The sequence below is a fragment of the Urocitellus parryii genome, chromosome 1 (assembly GCF_045843805.1).
Source record: "Urocitellus parryii isolate mUroPar1 chromosome 1, mUroPar1.hap1, whole genome shotgun sequence".
Lineage (NCBI taxonomy): Eukaryota > Metazoa > Chordata > Mammalia > Rodentia > Sciuridae > Urocitellus > Urocitellus parryii.
This window is the reverse complement of record NC_135531.1, coordinates 249,326,054-249,344,512: the sequence shown is the minus strand read 5'-3', so window position 1 is coordinate 249,344,512 and position 18,459 is coordinate 249,326,054. Positions and strand designations below refer to the sequence as shown.

General features: G+C 38.2%; 1 protein-coding gene across 4 annotated transcripts in view; it reads right to left on the bottom strand.

Moving 5' to 3' along the window:
- The window catches only part of Spats2l (spermatogenesis associated serine rich 2 like), a 161,075-nt gene that overhangs the window by 121,403 nt on the left and 21,213 nt on the right, over positions 1-18,459 (bottom strand). For all 4 annotated transcript variants that reach the window (XM_026399306.2, XM_026399309.2, XM_026399310.2 and 1 more), the window contains exon 2: positions 16,416-16,464. The gene's annotated coding sequence lies outside the window, so the exon portion shown is untranslated. The remainder of the gene's footprint in view (positions 1-16,415; positions 16,465-18,459) is intronic.

Sequence of the window (18,459 nt, the reverse complement as noted above, 5' to 3'; positions counted from 1 at the left end):
GCTTCAAAGGATCGACACAATTGGTCTGCTGAAACGCTAGGAAGCATTCTGAAAAATCAATGCAGGCTTCTGCAGGAAGCTGCCTTGCCCAGAGCTAATTGAGGGCCATGTGAATACTTTCAGAATTGTGGCCATGATCATCTGTGTTGTTGGTTACCATGTCCCAATGTGGATCTGCAGCCAGTCACTTCCAAGTCACTTTTACATGATAATTCATATCAAAGAAAACACAATAGTCATTGCCCTATTACTCCTCCATCTAAACTCAAAACACTACTAGTATGTTGGTTGCATAATAGCCTGCTGACATTACTATTTTAAAGCAGTACTTTTTCAGGGTTTGTCACAAGTTGTTTTAAATTTCATTTAGCTCTAACTTGTTATACAACTTTATGTTCAGAAACAATGTCCTCTGCTACATCAGCAAGCTATATTGGAAAACGGTTGTTGTGGGTTTAAAAAAAATTTTTTTTTTTTTGCTAGCTCTTTATTCAACCCTTTTAGAGGGCCATATACAGAGTGTTGATGAGAAAGGGAAATTACATGGCTTATTGTAAGACATTACTCTGGAAAACTAAAATACATTTTGATATCTTATCTGGATTAATGGTGTGGCTTTGCCTTCAATTTCTTTTACCATAAATGAATACAATGGCAAAACCACTGTTGACATAATTTTGCAAAGCATTCAGTTTACTAGATTGCTAGGCACTATAATAACTCAAAAGAAACTGGAAACTTGGTGGGGTGGATATTTGTGGCTTGATCATCCCAAATCCACCCACTCCCACTTCTCTTAGCCAGAGAAGTTCTACTTTGTTTGGGAGACCCACTGAAGCTACTTCCACTCAGGGGCCTGGGGTGGTTTATCTGATGCAAAATGATGCATCAGCACATCATTCCATGTGAATCAACTGTGAGTTCACTGCAACCCCAAATGGACAATCAGGCCAAGGACAACCACATTTAGGGCTCTGCTTAAGTTATTAGGAAAGTGGACTTTTTCTTTTCGGGATTGAATGAAGCAGACCTGCAGCTCAGGTTGCCTTCTTGTGACCATGTGGAGCTCAGAAAGGAGCCAATAAGGAGCAAATCAAGAAGTATGCAACCCAGTCACTTCCCACTGAAGAGATTTTCTACAAGTTTCATCAAATAATTTTTCTGTTGTCTCCTAACTGTAAGGAAAGCAAGGAAGTGCTGTCTTTTAGCTAGGCACATCAATCCTTTGACTAAAATCAAGGTGTGTTACTAGGGAAGAGGGAAAGAATGGGTAATGGTTGGGAAATCGGTAGTCTCTTCTGTGGCCTGCTTAGGTTGGGTTTTCTGTGCTTACTACAAAAAAAAAAAGGGCAGATATTTGATATATGCAAAAGAGGAACAACTTATTTTAAGTCTATAAAATTAAAAAGCAAGTTAAAACACAAACGAATTTGATTTTGTAAAATCTTTCTTTAGTCAATAACCTGACTTCCATTTTACAGTAGCTTCACTTGGAATTATTACTCAATTAAAAGCTAATGTATCTACAATTAAAAATGCAGGATCTTCAAGCATGTACAGCAGCCCAATTTTGCATATTCAATTTAGATACTGAATAAAATATTGCTAAAAATGTTTTTAAAAATCCTAATTTCTTCTTGAATGATAGGAATAAGTCAAACTACATATTTATGAGCCTACTGTCTCCAGGCAGGAATCGTTCTGTTTCAAATTATGCCTCAGACTTCTATTGGTTAGGTTAGAAATGGTAACAAATGTAGGAATCTTTAAATTGACATTTAGTGCCCAGGGGATAGTTTTAAAAATTGGAGAATAATGAAAGTAGCTGCTTTAAAGAATTTTTTTCACTAGTTCACAAAGATACATCATATATTAGAGGATATAGAGAATGCCAAAAGGATATTGCCTCTGAAATTGTGCAGCATGGCATAAGAAAAGAAAGATAAACAAGGGAAGAATGGTTTATTGGACAAAGAGAGTCAAGTGGCAGGGGAATCACAGGAATGGACTGTTTGATGACCCTCTGCCTTTGGTCTTGAGTCATTAGGCAACAATAAATGCCTTTGTAGATGACAGTCATACCATTTCAGAACTGGAAGGAAGCCTGCAAATGACCAAATTTAACCCTCTGTTACTGGGGAGAAAACTTAGACCCAAAAAGGCTAAGACATCTCTCTAATGTTCCACAGCAAGTGGACCAAAATATGGACTCTAACTTGTGGAGTAATATTCTTTCCACCAATGTTCATTCAGAAGCTATAGAATGAGGGTGTCAGTCTGCCAGCTGTATACTATAATTTACCTACCTATACATTTAATTTTGAATTCATTCTGAAATTATATTCTTAAAGGTAGGACAAATGAGTTCTCCAACCATGACATATGCCAAAGGTGATTTAATGAGGAAAAATATGTGATATCCTGTCTTACAGAATGAAACCAGGTCCAGGGTGTAGACAGGACAGAGGCATTCTTGATCCAAAAGAAAGAGGCTGAGAGGCTGCTAGAGTTTATCAATTGGGGTGAATTTTTATTTTCTGATGGGAGGAAATCCTTTTTACAGGTTGCTTCAACTGCTTCCCACCTACAGCTGAAGTTCCCCTCAAACACTGTGCAGTTCTCAATTGTGTAACCCTGACCTTGCAAGTGCATTGCAAAGGTAAAAACTAGGGTAACCAACAAGTGATGGAAAGCTAGGCTTTGCGAACACCTCTCTTCAAAGAAGCAGATGATCAAGGAAAATATTTCAGAGTGGGTTAATATACTACAAATAATTCAGTGAATTTTTCATCATACATTTTCATTGCTTGGCAGCTTGTAAATAGAAGAAATGCAGAGAGTCTCCCAATTAGCAGTCTCTCTGGTTAGACTTGTGAAGTGTAGACCTGGGAAGTGTAGATTTTGGAAGTGTAGACCCAAGAAATGTAGACTTGAGAAGTGTAGGTCCAGGAAATGTAGATCTGGAAAGTATAGACCTAGGAAGTGTACACACAAGAAAATGTAGGCCCAGGAAGTGGGAAGTGTAGACCTGGGATTTGAAAATAGGAAGATACCCTAGAGCTGCCCTAATACATTGAGCTCCTTTATTCCGCAGGGAAGATTTGGATAAAGAGTAATGATCTTAACTATATCAAGAGTACTAAAGAGCAGTTACTATTCTCAAAACTGACATGTCCATACATAAGTATGGACATGTCAAAATGTGTTTACAAGTAAATTCTGATAGAAATCATCATGTGAAGGCTCTGTTATCCAGAGTCTGTCTCTTTCATACAGTTTGGCTCCGTATTCTCCTTTTCAATGAAAAATTATTTTCTTCTTCCTCCTCCTCGTTCCCTCCTTCCTTTTTTCCTAGAAAGCAATATATGCTTAGAACAAGAACATTAAAACAGATAACAGGAAAGAACATTTTAAATTCTTATAATCTTACCACCCAGAGAACCACTTTTAAAATCTTAATTATAATTCCAGGTCATTTTCTGAGAATATATTAATACATTAATGTACAAGTGATCACATTGTACCTATTTGGGTTTTTGCTACATTTTATCACAATATAACATAAAAATCTTTTCACTATTAATATTTATCTATAACATCCACAGTAATCAATTAATTATTTCTATGTATGACTGTAACACAATACACATAAAATATTTAATCTATTATTGCTGATTAAGCAATTTCCTACTTGCCATATTATAAACAATGCTGTAATGAACATCTTTGTGGTTAAAGCCTTTACACATATCTGTACTTATTTCCTTAACATGAATTCCTACAAATAAAATTTCTGTGACAAAACAGTAAACCTATTTAAAAGAAATAATAATTTCAAAAATGCCAAACTGCTCTCTAGATGGGGAGTCACACAGTTTCATTTACTTGAGTTGCTTCCCTATTAAGTGCTATGAGAAGTTCAGTACTGCATGAATAAAAGCTGCATAGGCACACCTGAGTTGGTCAAGTTTAAGTGATGCGCTTATAATTTTGATAAATAATAACTACAGATGCCTTCATCAATTAGATGATGTCATACCAGATACTCCCTATTTATACACTTTCGCCATGACCAGTTCATGGAGTGGCCTCCGCTTACCCTGAGTTTCAGTTATCTGTGGATATCTGAGATACAAAAGTACTAAATGGAAATCCTCAGAAATAAACCATTCCTAAGTTTTAAATTGCACGCTATTCTAAGAAGTGTGATCATTATTTCCCACTGTCCTGCTCCAGCTAGCCTGGGATTGAATCATCCCTTTATCCAATGTATCCATGCTATAAACGCTACCCTACCACTGGTCACTCACTTATCAGATCAACTGTTGCAGTACTGCTGTGCTTGAGTTCAAGTGACACTTACGAAGGAGCCTATTGCTAGATCACCGTGCTACATCACTCACCCCTTCATCTCATCATGTAGACATTTTATCAACTTACATCATCACAAGAAGAAGGCTGAGTACAGTACAATAAAACATTCTGAGGGCAAGAACACATTCACATCACTTTTATTGTAGCATATTGTCAATTTTTAAATTTTATTTTTAGCTATTATTCATCTCTTACAGTGCTCAATTTATAAATTAAACTTTATCAAAGGCATGTGTAAACAGAAAAAGACATAATATATCTATCTATCTATCTATCTATCTCCAGGCATCTACTGGGAGTGGACAACTACTAGTATATTCCATTTGGGCTCTTTCTTGAGTACCTGCTGTCATTTCTCCTTCCTCTATGCTAAGTACACTTCTTTGACATTCACCACTATTCTTTAGGACATTCTAAGCAGTAAGTCCTTAGCAACATTATTGCAGTGCTCTGATTACATGCATCAGCTGGAAAATCTTCATGCAAGTTATGCTCCCAATTAGATGCCAGGACCAGTTTGCAGCCTGGCATGTTAATGAAATGATAGAAATGACATCTGAAGTTTAGGCAAAATCAACAAGTACCTATAAGACTAAAGAGAAACAGTGGAATGTGCTGTCAGACCACACATTTTTCTGAATTTTTTATTTATTCCTTTATAGTCCACCTGATTCAAAAAAAGGACTGAACAGCAGCTTTTCCTTTTAAACATGTTTTCTAAATTGGACATTTTCACATCATTGAGACTGCCAACATTTTTCCTAACATAAGGACATTCTTCTATCATAACTGCTTGCTATATTTGGAGACTGGATGGCAAGGATATTGTTCTTATCCAGAAAATAGAAGAGGGGAAAAAAATCATTCATTATGATCACAAATCCTGCTTGGAAGACCTGCCAAACAGGGTGACCCTGGGTATGCAATATGAGTCCCATAAAAAAAACAGAAAAACTCAATTTCTAGGATTCATAAAAGCTCTCCTCCAGGCTATTCACTTCCCCCAAGGGACTGTGAGAGATCTGATGCCCCATCGTGACGGGGAAGAGCATTGTGGGAGGCGGGAAGGAAAAGGAAACATGGAGGAGTCCCTGTAGGGAAGGCAGGCCCAGCATCAGAGGGGAAGGAGAGCTTTCCTCATTTTTCCTCCCAGCTCCTGGAACTCTTCTGACACCACCCAGCAGACCTCTCTGTGGTGCTGGCTCTGTTCTCCTGTCCCACATTTTGAAGCATGGGTTTTTTTTAGTCTGTGGCCTTTCCAAATCCTTATCTTTGAGTTTGTTTTCCAGCTCTTTTCCATTGATTGGCCTAGCCCCGGTCCAATCAATATATCTTCTGTTTCAGGGCCCCATGCTGGCAGGGGACACAGTTCCACACTGAGGACAGTTACTGACAAGCCCACAGTATGTGGGAAACAGATACTTGGAAGAAAATTGATGGAGCACAACTTAGAAGAAAAAGAGAGGTGTTAAGTGCTACACTGATGGGGGTTGGGGTTACAGGGAAACAATGACACTGAACTTATTAGGTATGTTAAAAATTTTCTGGTAATTGTTGCTTGTGCTCTAACTGCTTCCAAATGCCACCATTTTGGAAGAAAATGATCATTCTCATTGTGAAAGAAAAAGACCATTTTCATTGTGAAACTGTATGTTTTCCATGATTTCTGGACAGCTTGAAGAAAAACAAACAAACAAACAAACAGGTTTTCACCTGAACTACCAGTACATCCAAACAGCAAGGGTCAGATTCAATGAGACTCACCTGACTAATAGAACATATCTTAAACATTGAGCCCAGACATAAACCTCATATTTTGGCAGTTTACAAATTACTGAGCCCTTTCAAATAATTATTTTTATTTGATCCTCACAGTTTAGCAAAGTAGGTATTACTATTCCATTTCAGAGATGAGAAAACCAAGGCTTCCAGGCGCTATATTTAGGAAACTAAGTCATTTGGGCAGTTTAGTTGTTCTATGGTTCTGAGGCCTGGTCCTGCCCACAGTTCGTGTGAGTTTGGGCCAGTTGCTTAACTTCACTCTCCCTTTGCATCTGTGTCTCTAAAATACATGGGTGGGTGATGACACCACCTCTTTGCAGGGCTGCTGTGAGATAAGCTGGGCCATTGCATTAGAGCAGACACAGAATTGAGAAGTCAGTCTTCCAGTGACACATAAGTGCACATGTGAGCACTTAAGAAATGTCAGCAAGACTCTATTCCCAGAGCTAAACACTTTAGGGCCACATGAAGTGTCCTTATCTCTAGTAATCATGTCGCTTCTGTGATTCATAATTTTATCAGTAGAGAAATTATCTATTTCTTACAACAAGAAAATACACGATAAAAGGAAACCTTGAACTGAACATAATGACTCAAAAAGGGAAGAGCAAGGGCAAAAGTTCGAGTGTGGCATCTTGAAAGAACCCCATTTATTTTTGTTTCCAGAAAAATTCTGTACAAGATTTAAGTATGTTCAGTCATTTTTTAGCACAGTGAAAGGTCAAGCCAAATGGAAGTAATATTTGTGTAACCCAGGGTGACTGTCAGGGAGTCTGTTTCCCATGGCTGGGTCCTTTGAGGGGGACAATGCAGCACTTCTCTGGAGGAGCACTCCAAGGAGAAAGGGCCGTGCCTCCCACTGCACTCACTCCAGGGGAGCCTTCTGAGATGAATGTGGAACAAAGGCATAAGCTGGCACCTCTGGAGTGCTGCGGGAAAGAGCAGCCTCACCCCAGGGAGACGAACCTGGGCAGGGAATATCACCAGCACATGCTTTCTTGTACCTTGTAGTAGTGAGGACAAAAAGAGTAACACACAGGGAATCTGGTGTTGGGGGATCAGGAAGAATAAAGAGATCCACCAAGACATAGCCTGGGCAGGAAAAAACCTCAGGTAGCTAGAATAATTAAAATAATAATAACAATTAGCTAAAAAAAAGTACCAGTCTCAAGACAATAGTACAACAGCAAGAATAAAGAGTGTCACTGGGGAGCTCTGGAAATATTGACTTGTCAGAAAGGACCACAGCAGAGTGCCACATAAGACCAGTGACTGGTACTGCTCTCTTCTGTTCTAGTGCATGCAAGGGACTGGGGGAGACAGCTACAGTGGACTCTTTAAGTCATTATAGACTGCAGATGTGACATGGTTCCTTCCTGGCAATAATACCTGCTTCTAAAGTGTCATGTGAAACATCATGTGGAGGCAAAAGTATGGTCTGAAGGGTTCAAAAGTCAAGTGCAGCATGAAAGAACCCAGCTAAGGAACTGAAGGGCACCTCTGATACAGGGTCATATGGGAAAAGGGAAATTTCACTCTAAACAGGAACACATTCAGCATTAAAACAAAAAGCTATGGTCTGTCATTCAGTCAGGAAATTCTGCATGCCACAAATGTAAAAATAGCAAAAATAACATGATTGCTTTACATTTGTTCAGCATTTTGAAGTTCATGAAGAATTTTTATAAAAGTGATCTTCTATTCTCTGTGAATGTTTTGCATGTACCAATAAGACACTTCATGTAACTTCTTAAGTTCCTAAGAATTGACTTTATGTTACTGCAAACATGTTGTTTTAATCTATAAATACTACTCACAGAATCTATGGCTGTTATACATAAAATGCAAACTGTGTTTTTAGGTACTTAAATCTATTCTAAAATATCTACTTCTTTTCGAGAATGACTAATTAAATACAATTTATGTTAACTAAACCAGGTGTAAACACTGTGATACCCTGCATAGACCATTAACCATATCTCATTAAGAAGCTTCTATATTTACAAACCCTCAAACATTCTAAGGGGGTACTGTAGATGAATAATCCTTTTAAAAGGGAAAGTATTAAAGGATATCCCTTAAGGCTCTTTAAAAACAGCTCTTAAAGCATAAACAGGAAGCATACTATAAGGTTATGAAGAATGGTGGAATAAAAATGATTCTGGCCTATTTCCACAAAGAAGCACGGAAAATGGGGGTGGGGGAAGCTAAAATTACTTCCAGCTTGCTGAGTTAAAATGAATGGTTATTTCATTAGGCAAGTGTCTTATTTACTCTTTGCCCTATATACGATAATAACGTATTGTTGAGAGTCAACAGTTCACATTAGCATTTTTTAATTTAGGAAAGAGAGGAAATTGTAAACCCTAAGGAACAGTTTTCTGGTTGACATAGTTCAGCATGCTTGGAGGGTGAAGTGTACTTTGTACCCAAATCTTTATTAAATGTTCTGTCCTTGAGATACAAAGATAACACCCTGACCCACAGTCAGCAGGACATTCACTTTGAGGCTCTCTTTCTTTTAGCTTTGATGATAAATTTGTGCTGATCTACCCTCTTCTGGTCATCTGGCTTTCTCTGGTGTGCATTTGGGAGGCAGCTGACTAGCTTTGGGAGACAAGTTGCAGCTTGGAAAAGTGAAGTGAGGCAAAGAACGATCCCTGGCCTGGGCACAAGGCACTAGGCAACTGAGGTATTGGAAGCAAAATTTTATACGGTAGAAACTGATGTTATTGGCATGGTAAGAACTCTGCAAACTACGGCATTAAGAAAAAGTGTGACAAGGTAAGACTTTTCACTGGACCACCTAACTTCTAAAGTAAACTGAGCCATCTGAAAGGTTGTATCAAGTCCTTCTCTAACACCGGGGTTTTCAGGTTGATCCAAGAGTCTGGTTTCTCTAAGCCCTTAGTATCTATCATAGCGCTCTCTTCATTCAGGTCTTTTACCACTCTTAGCTCTAGCTGTAATTTTTCATTTGTTCACTTGGTTACTTGATTTCTCACTGTCTGGCTCCCTCACTAGAATATAAACTCTATGTATTTAAAGATCTCAATCCACTAGAGTTAACTAGAGTTAATCTGGTTCAGAGGAGATCCAGCCCAAAACATGAGTCTCCAACACACAGATCACAGAAATATTGACCTGAATATTTTCATGCAGTCAACAAATACTAAGTGAACATCTCCCACATACCAGTATCACACACTTGGCACGACACTGGGAATACTGGTGAACAGAACTGATGCACAGTCAGTTAGCTGAGTATGAACAGACCACAGAGAAGGAAGAAGATCATCAGCCTGTTGATCAGAGTCAATTCCCACTTTTAACTCACTCCCCAACCCTTTACTGCTCTAAGTAAGCCACACATGCCTCTTATCTGGCTTCCAGACCTCTCTTCAAGCTATTCAGAAAGGTTTGCAAGTCTTATAAACAATTTTGCTATCCTCCAAAAATGTTAATGCTCAGGTATCCCTTTGAAAAAAGGAAAATTCCTTTGAGCTTTTTTTCTCAGTAACAAGGAATGCAATTAGGCCTTTACTTGGCACTCTGTCAGTTCCTATAGTCAAGAAATCTCAGGGTTAGGAGAACAAAGCTATCAAGATGCTTTTGCTATTGACTATGGCTGACCTAAAGTTCAAGGGTTAAAGCATGAGAATGCTTTACCCCTTTACTTTAAGTAACTTCCAAATATCAAAGCTTAGAGGACCCAGAATGCAAAATCCTTTCCATTCCACTACAGAAAAAGTATGATTTATTGTTAATGCTGGTCTTTCAAAGCATTAGTCAGGACACCCGCAAACCTTTGGACAATAGCCACCAATAGAAGTTCATGAGTCAGTAACTTAAAATCTGACAAGTAATAATTTATTCTTATAACCAGTGTGAGAATTGGGTTGACAATGTATTGGAAAAAAGTTTAAAAAAAAGTTAAAAAGTATGCACTATACATTATATTATAACTCCACGTTTTGGAAAATGAAAGGTAAGTAAATAATGATTGTTATCACTATATCTGTCTCTTCAATGGCATGGCTTCTCTAAGAAAAAAAATTTTTCTTTATACAGAAAGCAAATGTGAACAATATGAAGTTTGTTTATTTCAGACATATTTGTGCTTGAAAAACAAAAAAAACTGCATCACTTTTTATAGCTTACAATGAACACTCCAAAGGAGTTTAGGATACTCAATATTTAGGACATATTTGACTTGTTCAACTTGTTTTGGAAGTTTGTCATTTGTCAGACATATGAACATTTTCATTATTTCCATTCTGGAATATTACAAATAATTGTTCAGACCCTGGTAGAACAAATGCTACTTATCAGATACCCATTTCACATGAGAAATGCTATATGCATTTTTTTAGGAATGGTTATGATATATTCAAATATAATAGATTTATAAGAAAAAAACTCGAGGACTTTTAATGGTAATGACAACTTGCCTGTGGTATGCAGACTCTGTGTAACTCTCTTATCTTCTCTATTGGCATAAAATTTTAGGGCAAGTTAAGTTGTTAGTGGAGAGAGTATCAACATTAGTAATGCTAAAACTGATTTAATGCCTTCTTTCTAAAAGAGGTAAAACAGTCATTATAGGTGAAAGTAAAGCCAAACTTCAGAAAAAGAGCCAAAACACAGGATGCTTCATGGGACCTTCAGAGAATTTTTCAGCAATTAATGAAAGTGACATCAAGTCCGGTGTCCCCTTCCCCACTGGTCCCCCACCCGGCAAGATGAACATAAGCAGGTGATGCTGCCATTTACTGAAGAAAACCCTCACCTTTGTATTTATATTTCTTTGATTAATTTTTTATTAGAACAGTTCCTTAAAGAAAGTTGGGTTCGTAACAGCTACTGAAACATTTATACCAGTTGTAAGCAGATACTCAGAGGCATCCCTTATTCTCTGAATTGTCCCAGATATGCAGGGCTGGAGCTCCCTGGAATCGTGTCTGTCATACATGACATTATCTCCTCAAAAAGTGATCAATTGACCTGGGATGGACCAATGAAATTCTCTCTTGAGCAGTCATTACTGCTCAATCACAACAATAGCAATATCTTAAGAGAAAAGAATCATAAAGTCCAATGCTGAGGTCCCTTGAGTTTCCCATGTCCTACATGTGATTTGGTTTGATTCAACTATTCATCATTTCTGAGACACCCCAGGATCTTTCGAGTAAAAAAATTTAAATAACTACTTTTAAAATTTTAAACCAGCCAGTCATTTTCTGTATCTTCAAATCAAAAGAACTTTGCAGGTTAAAGACATCAGGACTTCATAAAAAGTTATATTGTGTTAAACAAGAAATAGAAGGAACAGGATCATCATGATATTTTATATTTGTAGGAAATGCAACGTTTTACAGATACTTTCACATAGATGGTCCCATAAGAGTTGGGGAAAGTGGGGCATGGTGGCACATGCCAGTAATCCCAGTGGCCCGGGAGGCTGAGGCAGGAAGATGGTGAGTTCAACCAGGCTCGGCAAAAGTGAGGCACTAAGCAACTCAGTGACACCCTGTCTCTAAATAAAATACAAAATAGGGCTGAGGATGAGGCTCAGTGGTCGAGTAGCCTGGGTTCAATTCTGGTACCAAAAAAAGAAAAAAGAAAAAAAGAGTCGGGGAAAGGTTGCTGATATCACCTGCAGGATAGACAGAAGGCAATCGAGGCTCAGAGAGACCTATGTACTGCAGTCTGGATGCTGGCGGATGGCACAAGCCATGATACATGTGCCACCGGATACTTTCCAGTATTCTTGCCTCATGAAAACCTATCTGAGGGTATTCAATATTTTGTTTTCCCAACAGTTAAAAAGAATCTTACAGGGAATATAAGCAAAACAGAAACAAACAAACAAACAAAAAAGCTATTCTATGTGTGTGTGTGTGTGTGTGTGTGTGTGTGTGTGTGTGTGTGAGAGAGAGAGAGAGAGAGAGAGAGAGAGAGAGAGAGAGAGAGAGAGAGAGAGAGAGAGAGAGAGAGAGAAGAGAAGAGAAGAGAAGAGAAGAGAAGAGAAGAGAAGAGAAGAGGAGATTGAGATTCTCCTTCTGTCTTTTCTACTGCAACCCAAACCTAATGGCTCTGCAAAAGCTTTAATGCAATAAAATATATAAAGTAATGCCTTAGTATTGATGTTTGCCAACAACAAAAAAAATTAGGGCTGAGATGTGTCTCCCTTTAACATAGATGGCAAGTTTCCATCTTCTATACATTTTAACGACTGGAGTGACAGTATATCCCACAACTATGATATACATTTGAGCTATGTAGTAGTGGTATCCAAGATATTTTATCACGTTTTGAACATGTATCCCCAATATGTATTTGGTTGCTTGTTTACAATTCATATACATGTACTGTTGTATTAACACATTGTATTTTATAAACCATGAACAAAAAAAGGTAAGCAGAATGACAATATTGACAAGTTTGTAGTCATGATATATCAAGGCACATATGTGCAGGATGAGGTTTATGATTAACCACGGTAGATATAAATCTGTATGTCTCCCAGATAATTCAGAATTTTGGTGATCAGTTCTTTCCAGATGTGATCTAGAAGTCACCATCACTACCTCATAAAGTGAATGACAGAGTTTGACAATCCAAAGCTTTGACATTGTCTTGTTGCTTATAATGTTAAAATTATCTTTAGTTTCTGAAAATTCTTTGCAGAAAAGACTCTGCTAGTTTGTAAAAATTTGTTAAAATAAAAATGTAGAATTTGCATATCCAGTTAACCTTCAGGTCCTTTCTCTTCCCTCCCTGAGAGGTAACCACTATCCTCATACCTGATTCTTTCAGTAATAAGTTTCTTGCTTTTCTTTATAGTTTTAGCCACTTTGTATATGTACCTCAGCAACAAATTTAGTTTTGTCTATTTTCATATTTTTTAATGTGTAATAAGTTTGCTATGTATTGTTCTTTGGTGTCTTTTTTCAACATTACATCTGTAGTAACATGCCCATGTTATTGTATATACTCTAGTTAATCTTTTCATTGTTGTATAATATTTCAACATATAATTACACTTCATCCATCACTGGATGCACATGGATATACATTTCTCTAGAACAGATAGACAGGTACACACATGTATACCTGAACAGCTCCTGTAGTTTCAAAAAAAAAAAAAAAACTAAGGGAAAATAACTGCAATGCATCTTTTGGCAATCAATTTACTCAATAGTCTTTCTTATGTAGCCATGGAGAAAGATCATCAAATTACCAGACTTATCTTTTTGTAGACTTTAGCTCATACATGACAATAAACACATTTTTCTGTTAAAATAGCTTGAAAAATTCCAATGCATTTATCAGAGCTGATTCTTCCCCCAAATATCTCCCCTATTCTTTTTCCTCTCTCTCTCTCTCTCTCTCTCTCTCTCTCTCTCTCTCTCTCTCTCTCACACACACACACACACACACACACACATTGTTTTACATATTATAATCACACTTTTCTTTTTACCAACGGCCAATATTGTGTATGCTGAGAGAATAAAATGTTCTTTCCAATTTTAAAGCAATTTTGCATCAAAAGGGTTTCAGGTTACCACTGATCAAGGCTGGAAAGCCAAAAAATGCTGATTCTGTAGCCAAATTAAGGGTACAATACAAATAATAGAGATTAATCCCAAATTCAGAGTCTCCAGTGTTTTCATTATCATCATTAATGTTCTCCAAATGGAATGCAGAAACAGGACATATTTAGATAAGAATACTGTGGCACCAGCAAAATCTGCTTATTGGTCTACCACTGTTTTATTGATAACAAACCTAATGACTAGCATTTAATACTGCACCAGGCATCTTCCACATATCAATGCACATTTCATATTTTACATATATTAGCTTATTTAGTCCTCAAAACAACTCAGTGAAGTAGGTACTACCATTCATCCCATTTTACATGAAGAAACTGGGGCAGAGAGAAGAAAAGAATCTTGACCAAGGTCCCACAACTATGAGAAGTTGAGCTGAGATTCAAAATTCTGTCTCCTGGGGCCTCACTCTGTTTTCCACTATAGTACCTTGCAAAAGGTTGTTTGATTTTTGTTGTTGAAACTGTTATTATTATTTTGATACCAAGAACAGTTCTTTAAGATCAGGGCAATATGTGTGTACCATCAGGGGAAAAAAATCTATGTATATTTGTTTTGATTTACAAGAAATTTATGAGATGATTGCAACCAAGCAACTCTAATTCTAGGAGAATGAATTAAGAAATGAATAAAGGGATTCAACGGGAACCCAAATTAGTCATTAGAGCTCGAAGATCTGGAGTTCTGGTCTAAATCCAGCTTTGGCACTTGCATCCAAAATAAACATGACCAGATAAGTACCACAGCTCACAATTAAAATGGATTTATATGGCTTCTGTGTCCACATGGGACAGGCTTCCTCCTAATTGAATTCGGACACCTCTTCAGTTATTGTGGGTTTCATTTACCATCTTCCTAGTCTGTTGTAACTACTGGCAATAGGATTATGCTGAGGGAGAAATCATTTCAATCAGTGATGTCTGCAGTATAAGCATAAAAAGATAAAAGCAAAGCCTTTGAGCTGTAATTAGAAAATTCCTTAAGTGTGCTCATGTGGCATATGTTTTAGACTACTACCAACTGGCAAGACCAGTTACAGCAGGAACGTCTAATGTCACCGTTCTGGGATAAGCAGCCAGTAAAAGTAGTGTTCCAACATGCGATTAGAGTAATCTGTTGCAGGCCAAAGCATTCCTGCTTTCCACCTCTAATATGATTAGTGACAGACAGCTGGAGGCATCTCATTCTCCTGACAAAAATATGATCAGAATTGTTTTCAACTGGTACATCTTTCCATCAAGCTGTTGCCTTCCAGCAGAATAATCAGAGTTTCTGATTATTTGGTATATGTTCCAAGAAAACAGGAATTGACTGTGCCCTTACTTGTCTGATGGGGAGAAGGCTGCCAGAATTTACATAGTAACTCTTCAGCTGCCTAACCAAAAGGACAACTAGGCTGTGTGTGTGTGTGTGTGTGTGTGTGTGTGTGTGTGTGTGTCTGTCTGTCTGTCGGTCTGTCTAGAGACAGAGAGATGGAGAGAAAAATCAACTAGTTCTTCCCAGAATAATTCTCTTTAAACAACTATAAAGAAGGGTTTTTGCAGTAACTCAGATATGAGGAAGTTAAGCACTACATTATATGCCTGTAAAACAACCAACTCCCACCCATGTGAATGGCTCTTTTCAAAAAGTTACAATCATCTTACTACTAAAGTTTGGGGTGGGGTTTATGGAAAAAAAAACAAGTTTAGATTAAATATTCATGAAAATGTACAGGAATCACTAAGGCCTCTTTAATTTGTACCAGCCCAGTTTGGAATTTATGATTCGTTGACTGGATCTGGACCAAAGATGATCTTTTCCCAAGGAATACAGGCTGCTGGGAGAGGGGGATACAAACATTTCAGAGAATGTATGAACCTAAAACAACATACTTTCAGTCCAGCAAAGACTTTTGACATATCCAGTCAAATATCAAGGATTGATATGAAAAATAGTTACCATCTTTTTGGATGTCAAGCTTGGGTAAGTTTCCTTTACATATCTGAACTTGAGACATCCCAATAATGCTGCAAGATGGGCATACTCATCCACATGTCAGAGGAGGAAACTGGGGCTTGGAGAAGTGAAGTGCAAAGACTGTGATTATTAATCATAAGCAGGAGGCAAAGCCAGGCTGTCTGGTTCTGAGGCCTGGGTCCTTCCACTCCCGTTTCACACTGACTGAGCACTGGAATTGCAAGTCAGACTTCTAGATTCACTGGGGCACATTCTTCAACAACAGTGACAAGAGTGAAAAAGGCTATCAGTGTGGATGGAAAGCCAGGCAGTCTGGCTCCAGAGCCTGCCACTCTTAATGGTAATTCTTTTCTAAATCACAAGCATGTATATAAAAGACCTTTTTCCTTTTTCTTTTTGTGGTATTCCAAAGTAGTTTAGATGCATGAGAACTAACAATATCCAGAGACATACTGAAATGGGTGGGAAAGAGGATGCGGATGGGCAGACATACCTCAGATCCATTGGCCCCAATGGCCCTAGCAGGAGTGCCTCAGTCTACACACTATAAATAAAACTATGGTATTCAGACCCTGAGAAGCAGCTGTAAGGGGGCCTACAGGAGTCAGATGTGGGTGCTGAGACAGCTGGCTATATAGGCAGGAGGAGGTCATGAAGAAGGGAAGGACCATCTTTACTTACCTTGGAATCCACAGAGATGTTCCTGGAAGCAGAAGGGTTCTGGAGTATTCTATAAAGAAAGGAAATTTGGAAGGTCAAGCATGTCTCATATTAGTGACCACACCATCCATTCCCTATCATACCTGCACTTGAGCACAGGATCTAGAGTCTGGTAGACAAGGAATCGGTCCTAACCCATGATTTAATAGCTCCGTGGCCTTGGGTAGGTGGAATAGCCACCCTGTGCTTTAGTTTACTCAACTGCAAAATGAAGGTAATGATAGTATCTCCCTAACAAAGTCATAGATGATATCAAATGTGTGCAATGCATTTAACACACCTAGCACCTAAAAGTGATATTTTAATAACAATTGCTAACATTCATTTCTTAAGGCATTATTCACAAAGGCAAACTCCTTCAATACTTTGAGGGAGACAGTGTCATCACTGGCATTTTATAGATGTTGGAAAATGAGGCACAGAGAGGTCCAAAGACCTGATTCATTGAATCATACAAGACACACACAGTGGGGCTGTGCTTCCAACGATGTCAATCAGGACTTTTCAAAAGTCCAGTAAAGACTTTTGACATATCCATCCAAATATCAGAGATTCATTAAAAAAATTACCATTTTATTGGATATCAATAATTGTATGTCAATCAGCCTGGATTGGTAGCCACATGATATCCTGCCTAATGTATTAAAAATAAAGCTTGGCTATTATTGTTACCAATGTTCTCTTCTTGGAGAGATAGCCTACAATGTACACATAAACCTACAGAACTCAGCAGTCAGCCAGTAATCACTTAGGCACAGAGATGTGTGCAAAGGTCCTAGGTCAACCAAGAACTCATGCACTGTGTGGGGATTTGGATGCTCTGGTCAGTGATCCTACACTCAGAAGGCTGAATTCCAGGGAACCAGTGGGTAACAAGATCAGGGAGGTGCTGGAAAGAATGGGACTCCTTAGGAAAGCTGATGCTAATGCTGCACGCCTGGCTCTGGCACCACCTCTGGGTGACCTTGCTCAAGTCATCTGATATTCCTAAGTTTCATGTTTAAATGAAAGCACTGACCTGGAAGTTCTGAAGCCCTGAGATTCTAATCTACCATTGACTCTGACTTTCTTTCAATCAGACTAACTTTTTCTCCCAACAGTCCATTTTCCGAGAGCATATATTATAACCTTTCAATTACCCAACAAACGTGGATGGACACAATGTCAGGACAGTGCCAAAGACATTCAACACAGACATGACCTACATTCATAATTAGCTCTAAAGCAAAGTGAATTGTTATGGTAGGAAATCTTGGCAATCAGAAGATGGGGAAGAACACAGTCCTGTGGACAAGTGCACATGCCCAGATTTCCCAATCCTCGACCCTGAGAGTGGCCCTGAGGAATTCTGCAGCCATCCAAAATCCAGGGTCCAGGAGTCCCGGGTGCCCAGTGGTCTTGGGGTAGGGTGACAGAATAAGCTGATGGGATGCAGGTGCTTAACTCCTTGACTTTCTAGGCTTTAGTAAAGTATACCAATGGCCATTTTGATAGCAATCTGTGTGTGTGTGTGTGTGTGTGTGTGTGTGTGTGCGCGCGTGCTTCCCTCCTTGGGAAACATTAACTGCTACACAAGATGCTACTGACTTTATTTAAAGATCAGTTCATCACACTTAGATAAATTTGCTTTCACAAAAACTCCTTGGAGGGGAATAATTCATTGAGAGTAACTCTTCCATTACAAAGGAATTGATTTCAAAACATGCTTTTCAAACTTTTGACAAAAACAATTTTCTGATTTTTCTTTATGCACTGCAAAAGGCAAACACTGCTGTGTTGACAATGTAATAAATGAGTTGTCAAATAAGATATTAAACATTTATAGATTTAATTTTTAATAAAGGCTTTTAAACATACCCCCAAATATCCATCAATATTTGACATGGTAAGAAGCAGCGTTTTTGTAAATTCCATCCCCCACGGCAACTGAAGTTGAAATACGGTGTTTACTCTTAGAGAGGGCAAGGATGGTATTCTTTATAGGACAGTTAAATAGCTGTAGCAT